Raw genomic sequence first — 9,688 nt, 5'->3', positions numbered from 1 at the left:
GCGTCTTAATGTAGAAAACTGCCTTTATTATTCAATAAGCCGTCTGTGTGAAAATAGTATAAGGCTTATATTTAGAAAATACTACAATAGCCACAATAGAGGAAATAAAATAATAGGAAACATTTATTATAAACCTCCGTTTATCTTAATGGATCAAAAGCACAACTTTTCACCAAAATAGGAAATACTTTCGATTAATTTTCTCATTAATCAATTTTATACTCAAAGCTAATCGCTTATGTAAAAAAATTAATGTTGATGCTCTTTGTTTTATTATTATCAAAGTAATCTTTAGAATTCCATCTGTATCATGTACTTCCTGTTTCTACCTGTTTCTGCTGTTGATGATGTCGCCTTCACTTTTGTCACAGCTGCTTCTGTTATTTTAATCATTTCATCGTTTGTCCCATTACGTCCACATTTCCTTGTCCTTCATTGCTAATGACAGTTGCGTATGCTCTCAAATGCTTGTCACTCACTCACTCATTTACCTTATCGAGCTAAATGACATAAAAGAGGTTAGGTGAGGCAGCAACCATAACTCTAACAACCTCTGCATAAAAAAGAGAAAAGGACGAGCAAAAATAGTGAAGTGTAGACTAGCATTATCACATTATCGTAGTGATGTGCTAATGACTGAAATTGATGTTGATCTGGTGGGTGTAATGAGTTGAAATGTGAAGCTCGCTTGGTGGCTCGTTTCGTTGAGTTAGAGGGGGAAATGGGCATGATATGCGGAGATATTGCTAGTAATGAATAATGCGCCCTTATTGGTGTTTTTGCAAGTAATTTGAGCTAGTAGCCGTCAATGTTTTATTCAGTACAAAGCAAAAATTGGACGTGAGGTAATTTTTTTAGTAGTTTCAAGCAACTTGCCGGTTCGATACCGCTTCTAGTGGGGAAAGTTCACGTATTTCATTCAGCAATTAAATGGCAAAAAAAATGCTTATGAGTAAACAGGGCGGTCCTTGAGGATCTCACATATACTAAATGCGTCCATGAGAAGAAAAGTTACACACGATTTTTGCAGACCATCTATTAGGACTATTTTTTGTGCAGAAGACCTGTTCGGAAGTTTTTTAGGGTTAGTTCTAGATTGTTACCTGTTACAAACTCTAACCTTTATGGATCAGACGCTTCGGTATAAACATAACTTGGCATCCAATGTCGGGTTGACCACCAACGCCGGGAAGACAGATGTGGTCTTGTCTATTAAGTGGTATTCTATTCCAAATTGGACGAGGTCTACGATAGAGGAGTAACTTTGCAGGAGAAACGTAGTAGAAAATATCTAGGAATCTTTCGAGAACGTAAGTTTTCATGCAAGCTCAAGGTGGAGCAGACAGTTTAGAAGGCCTCGGCAGCAGTAAAGGAGAGTAGGGGTGTACGTGGGACTTCTCTATTATTGAGTATTTACAGCGATTATAAGGCCTATCCTAAACAATGGAGTCCTTCCTTGGTGGACAGCCACACAAAAAAGTATCTTCCTCAAAAAATTTGAAGGGGTATGCAGGATATCAATACCATGCATAACAGGAGCGCTACACATCCCAGCTGTAGGTCTTGTGGCGAAGAAAATTATGGTCAGAAATGTAACGCGATTTAATGCCTCGCGGTAGCGTGGGCGCAGCCAATAAGGCCATATATAGTATTGCGTCATCAAATATTAGATGAACAGAAGAATAACCAAAATATATGTAGAAGGCGCAAAAAATATTCTCAGTTTGGTTTCTCTATCTTTCATTGTTTTCGCTGATAATGCTAGTTTCCCGACGAAGTCCTTCACAGTTTCGAACCATTATTAGTGACGTGGCTATGTAGGTGCGATTGCTCCCATTATTTCCTGGGTGACATTAGGTACTTTGTTTTCTTCTCAATTACCGCAAAACACACTTTTTTTGTCCCCTTATCTATTCCAGGGATGGGTATCAATAACGCTAGCATAACCCAGCAATTGCAGGCCTTCAAAATAGGTTGTAAAATCGCGGTCTATATCTCCTGCTAGAATTATTTGCTCCAATATTAGGTTAAAGAAATCAAACAAAAGGGAGTCGCATTGTCTGTTTTCAAATGGCTCGGAGAGGTTCTTCCCAATCCTTAACGAGCTAGTGATGTTGCTCGACGTTATTTGGAAAAATTATCTCTGAAGGGAACCCAAATTCAGACATATAAACTTACGAGTAATTCCAATTTGAACTGTGAGAGGCTGCTTTGACTCGACAAAAAGATAATGCGTATCTACTCTCTTATCGTGAGTCTTCACCAAGTTATGACGTATCTTGAAGAATCGAAGGTGCGTCGGTGAGTTATGGTTTCCTTAACCGTGGCTAGCTCCGCCTAAGAGAAGTTGCAGTGATTGTGTGGCGTGTATTTCTAGATGACAACGTGCTCTTTGCAAAGTAATCCCGCACATATCGAAGCTTTACTGTCGTCCGGAATGCGGCTGTTTTGCCTATATTGTCAACAGGGTACAGATTCAGCATTGCGTTTAAAGCCAGTGTAGGTGCTGTACAAAGAACCTCGTTTATTGCAATCTTCGTTAATTGCTGCAGCGTTTTTAACTATGCAAAACGAGTGAGGAGCTGTCTACCCGACCAGAACTTCATAGAAGAGAGTAGTATTGAACACTTTATTGTCCAATCAGCGTATTTTCAGCGGGTTAAGGCACTTAAAATTTTCCCGCGGAAAGAATGGCTATCGGAAGAGGAAACTAGATGTAGCATGTTCAACATGGTCATTTCAGATCTTTCCCAAGTTAGTCGGCCTAAAACCTTAATGATGCTAGTTTTCCGAACACAAGGGATCAATATAGGACAAGGCACCATCACGACTATTCGGGGGGTATATTTATCGCTTTAAGAAGAAGAGAAAAACCACTCCTAGGTGATAGCTTCCAACGTTCCTCGTAGAATTACAAGCAAGCAACAGATGGCGGGCGCCGTGGTGTAGTGGTAGCGTGCTGCGCCTACCATGCCGAGGGTCCTGGCTTCAATTCCCAGGAAAACTAAATTCAAAAATTTAGAAAAAAAGTGTTTCTAATCGGGGCCGCACTCCGCGTGTACTTCTGCAAAGAAAAGCTTCTCAATGAAAATTCATGTCATTCGTAGTGGGCATAAAACATGTGGGTGCCGTCCTACCAATTCGTAGGGAAAATTAAAAGGAACACGACTCAAATTGGAAGAGAAGCTCGGCCTAAATCTCCTCGGAGGCAAATGGCACCAAGCGTTTTTTTTTTTTGTTTTACAAATCAACCGCATTCTTCATCGCCCTGTTCGCCGCATTAAGCTTCAATGCTTATTGTAAGTAATAGTAACAAGGAACCTAACCCTGCCATACAGCATCGGCGTTTTTCGCTATTGAGTGTGGTCTAAATTAAAGACTTTTTACCTCCATTTAAATAGAACCAACCCCTTTACCTATCAGTTAGTCATGTGCACCTCTCGCCCCCGCTTAATCTCGCCCAGTCTAATTGGAACGTCTACGGAGCAAGCTTCAAGGGATGGGCCCTTTTTAGCTAGTTCGTCCGCTTTTTCATTCTCATCTATACCCATGTGCCCTGGGACCCAATATAGATGTATGCTTCTCCCTGTCTCGATTCTCTCCAGAGACTGCTTACACTCTAACACGCATTTAGATGTTGTGCTATGTGAGCTTATTGCCTTAATTGCTGCTTGACTGTCAATATAAAAGTTAACACGGTTGCAGCTTAAGCTATTCTCTTCCAGGGTTTCTACTGCTTTGGTTACGGCTAATATTTCCGCGAAAATGCTAAAGTAATGCGGCAGCCTGTAGGATATGCTAATTTCCGGATCAGCACAGTATACCGCAGACCCTACTCCTTCCACTACTTTGGAACCATATGTGTACACATGTATCGCCTCATCCGCCATTTGCGCACCCTTGCGCGAACCGCCCACCTCTATTGTGGCCTTAAGATCTTCCTCGAAGCGTAGATAGGGAATCAAGTAGTCTGTTCGTCTTGTGACGCTATACTACTATGACCATATGGTCGGCGCTCAAGCTGCCACGAGGCAACGAGCCTGGTTGCAGTTGTTAATGCTATGTTCTTTGCTACCAGGTCTACAGGTGGAATGTGCAGTATGGCATACAGTGCAGCCATCGAAATGGTTTTCAGGGTTCTCGTAATGCTAAGCATCGTCTGCATATCCCCTCTAATTTTTTGGGGTATGTTGTTTTTTGTGTGGCTTTCCACCAAACAAGAACTGCATAGTATAGAATAGGGCTTACAATCGCTGTAAAAACGCAATCAGAAAGAGAGGGCGATAAGCCCCACGTACACCGCAGCATTCTTTTACATGCATAGAGTGCCCTTGAGGCCTTCTTCACCCTCTCCTCCACGTTGAGCTTCCTTGACAGCTTACTGTCTAGGATGATTCCTAGATATTTTGTGCAAGGTTTCTCCTGTAAGGTCACGCCACCTAACTTAGGCCTGGTCCAATTTGGGACCTTGTACCTCTCTTTGTATAATTAGCGATTTAAAATTTTTATCAGAAGAACAATATCACTTAAGCGCTTTGAGAAGCACGATAATGTTAACTATATAGTGGACGTACCAAACTTTACGAGCAATAGCAGAGAGCACTTCACATACGAAAATAAGGAATATACTTAATATTTCTCAGAAGTGTATCGCTGAAAACTTTTGAGTACTAAAAATTGTTTTTACTAACCAAAAACCATTAATGGCCTTAAAATAATAAGCCACATTTTAAATTGATAAACTTAATCTCTTAAAAAACAACTTTTATTTCTATACGTATGTGTGTATGTATGTACGAATACCTCTGCTCTCGAATGATGTTACGAGCACTTCTACTTCCAAATACACAGATTGTATTATATGTCAAATATAACTCAGCATCGAATCTGTGAAACTGTGTGGCTGCATCTTCAGAGTATCCCATTGTCCATAACTGTGGAATGGGGAAACAGACAAGAGCATATCCACCGCTGACGTCGATTAGATAACTGTTCACCCCAGTGGGCAGGCATGCTTAACCAACGAAACGATATCATTAATTAATTAATTAATTAATTTGACGATCTTAACGTTAATAAACGAAACGAAGTCATTTCGTTTCGTTTATTAACGTTGATTATCGTAACGAAATGATATCATTTCGTTGGTTAAGCATGCCTGCCAGTGGGTTAAGAATATTTGAATTTTTCTGATTTTAGACCTTGGGTTTCAGGGAGTTAAGAAAAATCGTTTCCAAATGCGGTGCCAGCAGGGGCCAGATTTAAAGTGTATCGAATTCAATTTGGCAAAGAACTGCCCCTGTCCGTTACACTCTTAAAACCTTCGGTTGAAGCAATAATTACTTAAGCTTATTGGCTATTTGAAGTAATATCATAAAGATACCGCTAAGTGTTTGGTAGGCGTCTAATTTGAACAGTCGGCATTGACGGTCTACATCTCCACGTTTGTCAATTTAGACCAATCATCAAGCATCATGCAGAAATAAAAAGTGAATTGAATGGTATAAAAATGTATAGCGATAGAGGTTCCATGGCAACTATGCTAAAAATTGTTTAGTTGTTTTTGTTGTTAATGTAGCGATAAAGACACTTCCTGAAGATTTTAAGGAGTTTTATCGATGTTGATCGTCCTTTGCCGGATATAGAGTCGATATATTCCTGTAACAAGCACCATTAAGTTCAAGCCTGACTATTTCGGAAATGCTTTAATATGACCGCAATGAACCTTCTAGGCCATTCCGTCTCCCTAGTTCCATGAGGAACTTGAGGTAGCCAGAGCCTCGGTTGCTAAAGAAACAAAATTTGCCACGGATAGGTGAGGTTGACAACAAAATACAAACCCTTGATTGATATCGTCTTTTACGACAGGCATACCTGGCGAAGGTACATCCTTAGCCTCCTAACCAGCTGTGGGTAAAAATCTATCGTGATCTAATATGGCTAGTCGGATAAGTACAATATGTGAAATAGTGAGAACGCGTATCCTCTCATTTAGCCTTTTCTTTTCTCTTTTATTTTGTTTTCCACTTTTCTATCGCGGCGATATATCGAAGTGGTAGAATAATAGCAAATTAGTACCACCAATTTTACTTGCCTGCTTCTACCTTAAAATTCATGACGGGACTATTAGGACCTTTAAAATTTTCACCTATTTATTTTATTGCATCACATCGAGTTTAGCCCCCCATAAGAAGCCAAGTCTGAATTAAAAAGATAACTTGCAGTTTTTCAGGTACTCCTTATTGTTGGTATACAATAGGGCGTGTTTTTTTTAAAGGAATATACATCTACATTTGCGGGTAAAAAAACGCTTATCATCACATAAGCTATCATCCGGTGGCAAAATCCTGAGCCAGATAAATAATTTTGCATGTAAATGCAACAACAAAAATTTGAGCCAGATAAATCCAGATAGAAGTCTGGTTCAATTTGTGAGCCAGATAATTTCTTAATTACTTCTTTTTAGGTTGGCAACGCGGCCTTTAATATACCTACTTTTTCAAAAATATATGTCGCTGCTTAGCCTTTCGCCGTATGAGTTAAATGAAAAACAGCGGCGACATCTGCCTATCACATTTCACATGTGCGAAAATTTCACGACATCTGTTTCTCAAGTCTCAATGATCCAGAGCATTCCCGTGAGAATTGAGCGTGAGCCGGAGCTGTAAAACTCACTGAAAGACGGCAATAGATAATCTTTGAGAGGCTCATCTAGTGGCAATTGTTGAAGACTCGCGGCAGTGGTTAAATAACTCGCTACAAAACGGGGTTTGCTGAATGGCGGAGACACAAACCTTTGTTGGTCATAAGTCATCATCCCGTCGCAAAATTTGTGAGCCAGACAAATAATTTTACATGTAAATGAAACTACGATTTGATCCAGATAAATCCAGCTAGAAGTCTGGTTCAATTTGTTAGCCAGATACTTTGTTTAATTGTAATCTTTCGTTTGGCAACGCGGCCTTTAATAAACATACTTTTTCAAAAATAGATGTCGCTGCTTGACCTTTAGCCGTTATGTGGTAAATGTACCACAACGGCGACATCTGCCTATCACAACTCACGCGTACAAAAATATCACGACCTCTGCTTCTCAAGTCTCACAATGATTCAGAGCATTCCCATGAGACATGAGCGTGATGTGGAGCTAGAAAACTCACTGAATGATGGATATAGTGTATAACTCATAGCTGAATCGGTTGCGGTGAGTGTTGCCAGAACTTTTCAGAAAAAAGGCTAGATTGACAACTATAAAAAGCTAAAAAAAGGCTAAATAAACATTTTGAAGGCTAAGAAAAAAAGCTAAAAGTTTATAACAACTTTCTCTGCGTTTTATTAATTTTATTCATAAAGGACATAACATAATAAAAAATTAAAATTAATTTTTACGCCCATTTCATAAAACCTAAAAAATGGTGAGCAGATGCTAAAGGGATACATGATAAATAGAACTCCACTATAGTCTATAAGTTTTCGTAATATGTTTGAGGTAAATGGTTTTCAATACTGAAATATACTTTTTGTCCTTTTAAAGAACCCACACTGTCTGAGAACCTCTTTTCAAGTTTTTGATTTGTGTTTACCCCGATATCTGGCAAATGAATTTTTGGAGGGAATATTTTCATGACACTTTCTGGACTGGCCGAACCATTGCCGATGAGTGACCCCCGGTTAAATAAAGTTTTGAAATATGTTATTATGAATATGAATAAAGGAATTTGAAGTCAGACTGTGTTCTATTATAAGTCTAAGCAATTTTATATGTGCAATAAAACGTATAATAAGGTTATAATATGGTACACCAATCCTTATTCAACCTCGCTATTGTAACAGCTTATGTAAGCCTGATTATAGGTGGGCTATATATACATATAGGTGGCCTTATATAAAAGATCCTAATACAGCAAGTATTTCATTTAATAAAGCCTTATGTAAGTAAGCCTTATATTTGTTGGTCCATAAGTCGTATAATGAAGTTATTATATTCTACCTTTTGGCTTATAATAATTCCTTACGTAAGTTTTACTTTATATGAGCTAAAGTCTTATACACAACGGTATCTTTCAAAAAAATATTATGCCTGTTGACATAAGTTCAGAAAAACAAGGAATTATCCCATTCCTGTGTATGCGATTTGCGACGGGTCGAATCCGTCGTTTTACAGAACATATATATGTATCATTACATAGCTCTTTTGTCTACATGTGACTTAGAGAGCCCTAATCAAGTTACTACGCCTCGATTTCTGTCTATCATAATGCCAACATTATCTGTTCTTTAGCCCCCAATTTTTTTTAAATCTAGCCCAAATTCATTCAATGTTCTTAAAATTGAATCTACATAAAACTGCTTAACTAGATTTTCTAAAATTTTGAAAAATGCTAAAAAGAGCTCAAAAATTTCTTAAAAAAAAAAAAAACTGAAAGAAGCTGAAAGCCAAATCACAACTTTTCAAGCTAAACAGAGAAAAAAAGCTTAATCTATCTTGAAAAATGCTAAAATGGCAACACTGGTTGCGATAAATCGTGAACATACATATGTACTTCCTGGTCATAGAAGTGGAGAATAGTGTAGAGATAAAACGGAGAGTAGTTTTTCAGTTGCAACTGAGTAAATCTATTCTGAAATTTAGCAGTACTAATTTTCTGCTCAACAATTTCAAAAGTGAGTTATGCACTTAGCAGTCCATATTAAGTTTAAGTGCATATGTATATATATTAGGCCGGGTCGATTTGAGGGGAGGCAAAAAAATCGCCCATTGCTCTGTGAAAATCATATTCTAGGGATCAAAATAAGAAACATTGCCGAAGGAACCATACCTCTAAAACGAATTCTGATGCCCCCCCCCCCCCTTTGGGTCGTAGGGGCAAATTTTGAAAAATCCCACTTTGAAATGCCTATGTATTTTCTTTTTGGAGTTTATTTTTCTCTTTAGAAATTTATTTAGTCAGAGCATATGTAAATGAAAAAATTCATTTAACTTAGTAATAGAAAAGAAATTAAAAAAAATTATTAGAAATTAACGTTTTTACAACCTTTTAAAACCAATGCATCACTGTGATGCATTTGCATGTCGTAAACATAGTTGTGTGGGTTTTTTATTCAACCGTTTTAAAAAATGAAGGTATCACTGTGATACAATTGAAAATCGTAAAATTGCTTGTGTTGTTTTTTTTAAGCCACCACAAGACACAGCAGGTAGAATTGAAATTACCCCTACCCAAAAGTTCGACCCAAAGGGGGGACATCAGAATTCGTTTTAGAGGTATGATTCCTTCGGCAAAGTTTCTTATTTTGATCCCTAGAATACGATTTTCACAGAGAAATGAGCCGTTTTAAATCGACCCGCCCTAATATATATGTAAAAAAGTACAGCTAATGTTACTTCATCTTAAGCCCTGTTTTTCAGTACAAGTTCAACTCAGTTGGTCAGTTTAATTTTGCCTAAACTTTGCAGTTTTGCAGTCTATTTTGACTGAAGTTTAAGCTGAGCTTAACCGACTGATCTGGTAGGATTAAACTCTAGTTAGCCTATCAGTTATTTGCGTTCGTTTGCATTGGCGTCGAATATACCCAACAAGAAATTTTTTCAACCCACCTAAAGTTGATATCCAATGTAGAAAATAAACTGCAGACATTTGTTAGATATACATTTGAGAGCTGTAAATTTCTCGAAATCTCTCAGAGA

General features: G+C 38.2%; 1 long non-coding RNA gene across 1 annotated transcript in view; it reads right to left on the bottom strand.

Moving 5' to 3' along the window:
* Window positions 1-341: 341 nt before the first annotated feature.
* LOC137245265 (uncharacterized) overlaps window positions 342-9,688 on the bottom strand; it is a 28,759-nt gene continuing 19,412 nt past the window's right edge. The window contains exon 3 of the long non-coding RNA XR_010951286.1: window positions 342-553. This is a non-coding gene — a long non-coding RNA (uncharacterized lncRNA). The remainder of the gene's footprint in view (window positions 554-9,688) is intronic.

Source organism: Eurosta solidaginis, chromosome 3, assembly GCF_040869045.1.
Source record: "Eurosta solidaginis isolate ZX-2024a chromosome 3, ASM4086904v1, whole genome shotgun sequence".
NCBI classification, from domain to species: domain Eukaryota; kingdom Metazoa; phylum Arthropoda; class Insecta; order Diptera; family Tephritidae; genus Eurosta; species Eurosta solidaginis.
The sequence above is the reverse complement of the archived record's forward strand: the minus strand, read 5'-3'. Positions and strand labels throughout refer to the sequence as shown.